The sequence below is a fragment of the Oryctolagus cuniculus genome, chromosome 20 (genome assembly GCF_051225735.1).
Source record: "Oryctolagus cuniculus isolate XC-2025 breed Fujian yellow rabbit chromosome 20, ASM5122573v1, whole genome shotgun sequence".
Classification (NCBI taxonomy): domain Eukaryota; kingdom Metazoa; phylum Chordata; class Mammalia; order Lagomorpha; family Leporidae; genus Oryctolagus; species Oryctolagus cuniculus.
In genome coordinates this window covers 8,217,306-8,223,305 of record NC_142886.1, presented here as the reverse complement: position 1 = coordinate 8,223,305, position 6,000 = coordinate 8,217,306, and positions in this window count along the sequence as shown.

Here is a 6,000-nt window from a genome sequence, read left to right as displayed (position 1 = left end):
AGGCTGGCGACGTGGCTCACTAGGCTAATCCTCTGCCTTGCGGCACCAGCACACTGAGTTCTAGTCCTGGTCGGGATGCTGGATTCTGTCCCGGTTGCCCCTCTTCCAGACCAGCTCTCTGCTGTGGCCAGGAAGTGCAGAGGAGGATGGCCCAAGTGTTTGGGCTCTGCACTCCATGGGAGACCAGGAGAGGCACCTGGCTCCTGCCATCGAATCAGCGCGGTGTGCCGGCCACAGCGCCAGTGGAGGGTGAACCAATGGCAAAAGGAAGACCTTTCTCTCTGTCTCTCTCTCTCACTGTCCGCTCTGCCCATCAGAAAAAAAAAAAAAGAAGTAACTAAGAGGAAATGAGTCATAAGGATGTAGCCATAATCCAACAGAATTAGTCTTTTTCTAGGAAGACAGCAGAGAGTGTGTCTGTTCTGTTTTCACACATTCATGGAAGAAATGTCATTTGAGGTTGTATCAAGCAAGATCTGTGTGCAAGCCAGTAAAAGACCCATTACCATACACTGCCTCTACCAAAACCATTAGAAAATAAACTTCTGTTTTCTAATCCACTTAGTCTATGATAATTTTGTTTTGAAAAGCTAAGAAGAAGACTACACAAACGCCTACAGAGGGCTCTTATTAAAGTTCTAAACCATTCTCATGTTTGCAAATCGAACAATGTGATACACCACATTAACAAACTGCAGATGAAAAAACATATGATTATCTCAATAGATGCAGAGAAAGCTCAATAAAAAACAACACCCTTTCATGATGAAAACTCTAAGCAAACTGGGTATAGAAGGAACATTCCTCAATACAATCAAAGTAATTTATGAAAAACCCACAGCCAGCATCCTATTGAATGGGGAAAAGTTGGAAGCATTTCCACTGAGATCTGGTACCAGACAGGGATGTCCACTCTTTCAACTGCTATTCAATACAGTTCTGGAAGTTTTAGCCAGAGCCATTAGGCAAGAAAAAGAAATGAAAGGGATACAAATTGGGAAGGAAGACCTCAAACTATCCCTCTTTGCAGATGATATGATTCTTTATTTAGGGGATGCAAAGAACTCTACTAAGAGACTATTGGAACTCATAGAAGAGTTTGGCAAAGTAGCAGGATATAAAATAAAAAAATGCACAAAAATCAACAGCCTTTGTATACACAGGCAATGCCACGCCTGAGAAAGAACTTCTAAGAGCAATCCCATTCACAACAGCTGAAAAAATAATCAAATACTTTGTAATACACTTACGGTGTATTATGGTGTCATATATCTCTACAATGAGTATTACAAAACCTTAAAGAAAGGAATAGAAGAGGATACCAAAAAATGGAAAAATCTTCCATACTCATGGATTGGAAGAATCAACATCATCAAAATGTCCATTCTCCCCAAAGCAATTTATAGATTCAATGTAACTTAAAAATACCAAAGACATTGTTCTCCGATCTGGAAAAATGATGCTAAAATTCACATGGAGGCAAAGGGGACCTTGAATATCTAAAGCAATACTGTACAACAAAAACGAAGCCAGAGGCATCACAATACCTGATTTCAAGACCAAAAAGAAAACCTGTTGTAGTGAAATGGACAATATGAGAAACAGTGACTTGATCAACCCTTGTCCTGACTGTCGAGGAAGAACTTACTATTTTATTCCTTTTAGTATTTTTTTTATTCTACTTAATACCATTGGTTGAACTCTTTAATTAACACACAATTATTCTTAGGTGTTTAAATTTTAACTGAAAAGTGATCCCTGTTAAATATAGGAGTGGGAATAAGAGAGGGAGGAGATGTACAATTTGGGAAATGCTCAATCGGACTTGCTCCAAATGGTGGAGTTAGAAATGTGCCAGGGTATTCCAATTCAATCCCATCAAAGTGGCCTGTACCAATGCCATCTCACTATTCCAAGTGATCAATTTCAGTTCACAGTTGATCGCACTGATAGGTCTAAGAGTCAAAGGGATCACACAAACAAGACTAGTGTCTGCTAATGCTAACTGATCGAATCAAAAAGGGAGAGAAGGATCCAACATGGGAAGCAGGATACACAGCAGACTCATAGAATGGCAGATGTCCTAAATAGCACTCTGGCCTCAAAATCAGCCCTTAAGGCATTCGGACTGGATGAAGAGCCAATGAGAGTATTTTTGGTATGGAAATCCGAGACACTGTGACAAAACAAGGCCTAAATGGAAGATCTTTGTGAGTGAGATCCCAGTGGAAAGAATGGGCCATCAAAGGAGATACCTTTCTCTGAAGAGAGGAGAGAACTTCCACTTTATGACCTTGTCTAAATAGGATCAGAGTCAGCGAACTCAAAAGGCTTCCATATCTTTGGCAACTCATGACTAGAGCCTAGGGAGATTACTGACGCCATAAACAAGAGTGTCAAATTGTTAAATCAACAACAGGAGTCACTGTGCACTTACTCCCCATGCAGGATCTCTGTCCTTAATGTGTTGTCCAATGTGAATTAATGCTATAACTAGTACTGAAACAGTATTTTACACTTTGTATTTCTGTGTGGCTACAAACTGTTGAAATTGTTACTTAATATATACTAAATTGATCTTCTGTATATAAAGATAATTGAAAAATGAATCTTGATATGAAGGGTATGGGAGAAGGAGTGGGAAATGGGAGGGTTGTGGGAGGGAGGGAAATTATGGTGGGGGGGAAAGCCACTGTTATCATAAGCTGTACTTTGGAAAATTATATTTGTTAAATAAAAGTTAAAAAAAAAGAAACTAAGAATGAGAACTGCTAAAGAAACCTGAAGGAAGATGATGGTACTGATGGTTGATGAACTTGGATATTATGGTAATTGATCAGACTGATAGAGTATTCATTTGTGAGATAAACATAGGCTAGTTGATTTGAATGAATGTGTAAATTTATAGCACTAATTTATTGAAAAACATAAATCTAAACACCCAAGAAACAAAACAGCCTACAAGTGAGATAAAGTCAAAGAGATCCACATTTAGACAAATTGTAAGCAAGCTGATAACATATTAAGAAAGAAGTAGAATCTTGAAAACACAGACAATATTGACCCTAATAAAATTATGAGCTGGTTTTTCATCCCAAACCATGGAGGCCAGAAAGCAACTGATGACATATTCATAATAGTGAAAGGAAAAGACAGGCAATCAAGAATTCTACATCCAGCAAGATTATCCTTTCAGAATGTATAAATTGACATTCTATTTTATATTTTATTAAATTCAAACAAATCTCTTGTATTTCATATATAGAGATTATGGAACATAGTGACACTTCCCACCCTATCACCCCTCCTGCCCACACTCCCAGACTTTCTTCTCCTTCCTCTCCTAATCCATCTCTCAATTTTCACAATTATCTACTTTCAGTTTACTTTATATTCATAAGATTAACCCTACTCTAAGAGTTCAAGAAATAGTAAGGAGAAAAAATAAACAAACACTGTTTCTCAACAGTAGAGACAAGGGCTTTAGACAATCATTTTTATCTTTAACAAAATTGAGAGATTTTTTTCATAAGTAAACTAAATAAAAGCACAAGTGAACATTACATAGACAAACAGTATCAATGTATTTTTTTCACTATAACACCTTTTTTCATTTACATAAAGATAACAAGTCTTGGGCCAGTGCTGTGCCAGAGGTAGTTAAGCATGCAGTGTCACCATCCTATATGGGCATCAGTTGAGTCTTGGCTGCCCCTCTTCTGATCCAGCTCTCTGCTATGGCCTGGGGAAGCAGTAGAAGATGTCCCAGGTACTAGCGTCCCTGCATATGCATGGGAGACCTGGAAGTAGCTCCTGGTTCCTGGTTTCAGATCAGCATACCTCCAGCCATTTTGGCCACCTGGAAAGTGAACCAACAATGGAAGACCTCTCCCTCTATTCCTCTGTCTCTTTGTAACTGCCTTTCAAATCAATAAGTAAATTAAAAAAAAAAAACAACTAATATGTTTGTACCCTTGAAGAATCAGCTCCAATTGTGGCAAACCCTTCAAAAAGTAGCTAGGAACACTTCATTAAAACATGAGGCAATACAATCTTCATATAAAAATCAAAGATATCAAGCAACAGTAAAACAGTGTCCCTTATATTTATAAATAAAAATCTTCCACAAAAATTCTAGGAGACAGAATTAACATACAAAAATGAATTATATATTATATATAAAATTATATATATTAGTGTAATATCTTGGAATTTAAGGATCATTCAACACAAGAAAATCATCCAATATAACATAACAGAAAAAAAAAAAACAAAGAAAAATCCAGGATCACCTCAAAAGACATAGAAAATTTTAAGACAAAACCCACACAATTATACGGAAGAACACTCAAACTCGGAAGAGCATCTTCCAAAACATAATACATAGTAGTGAAAGTGTCTGCATTTAACAGGATTACTCTGTTGAATTACATACTCTTAAATATGTTTGTTTTCTCTACTGGATTGCAAGTTTCTTGAAAGCAGATGAAGATCTTTTCACTTTTATCCCCAATATGCAGTTGAGGCTAAAATATAAGTTCAATTGGATATGACAGAATACACAGTAACAAGCCAATGACTAAAGGCATCTGATGGCTAAAACATGATATTCTGCCTGACAAATTATATAAGCACTTTTGGCATAAAGTTTGGTTAAATTCTTACTACAATGTCTTCCACTTCTGATATGTTATCACATGGGGGAATATAGGCAATAATAAACTTATGAAGATTAATTGGCAACAATTCCTTGTCAGTTCACTCATCCCAATGAAAAGAACTGGGAAATGGCACTGCTAAATCTAATCTGAATCATTACATGCAATTCTTAAAGAGTTAATTTTCACATGATTAATAAAACCTTCTGCCAGCTGCATTACTACTAGTGAATATTCCTATTGTCTATTCTATTCAAGCCTCTATTTATAGCTTATTTTCAATAAAGTAAAAACTAACAGTTACATCGATTTTACCATAAGTCTATTTCATATGATGTACATAAACTCTCGCTTTTAATATGTTTAACCACCACCTCTTCATCAGTATAACATTAGCCTAAAATAACTTTCAGGATGTCTGAATGAACTGAGATTTACAAAGCTGCAGAATCGAAAGCTTACATAGGATAAAATAAAGTAAGGTTTACACAATAAAATACTATTATATTCTTATCTAGACTATTGATATGAAAAATGTTGACTAGGAAATCATATCAAGTACAAAGGAACAGAACATTTATTAAAAATCAAGTAAAATAAGATATATTTATGTTTAAAATGTATCATGAAAAAGGAATGAGGAAAAACACAGTGGCACTTCTAATACATTTCTAAACAATAATGGAAAAAAGTTCTAGCTTTTTTGCAATAATTTGAACTTCTAGGGTTCAGTGCTATGGCATAATAGGATAAGTCTCCACCTGTGGTGCCAGCATTCTACATAGGTGTCATTTTATGTCCTGGCTGCTCCTCTTCGGATCCAGTATTCTGCTTATATCCTGGGAAAGCAGTGGGAGATGGCCCAAGTGCTTGGGTCCTTACACCTGCATGGGAGACCCTGAAGAAACTCCTGGCTTCTGGATTCAGAGTTGCTCAGCTCTGGCCTTTTGGGTCATTTGGGCTGTGAAGCAGTGGATGGAAGACCTTCTGTCTGTCTCTCTCTCTCTTTCTCTCTCTCTCTCTGCAACTCTACCTCTCAAACAAATAAATAAATATTTAAAAAAGAATATGAACTTCTAAGTATTGGTACTTTCCAGCAGGCTTAATCAGACAGCTCAATCCAAATGAAACAAGGAGCTAAAATATCACATGCTAATTTAACAAAAATAGAAAGTGTAGTTACCAGCCCAAATGCTTTCTGTTTAAATCTTGCCTCAATCCATAATGTTCTCAGCATACTATGAAAATATTCTGAAACAAAAAAGTTCTGTCCAGTAAGAATTGTAGAACAATAATAAAATAAAAAAAGCTAACAAATTTAACCTAGCAAATCAAGCACAAA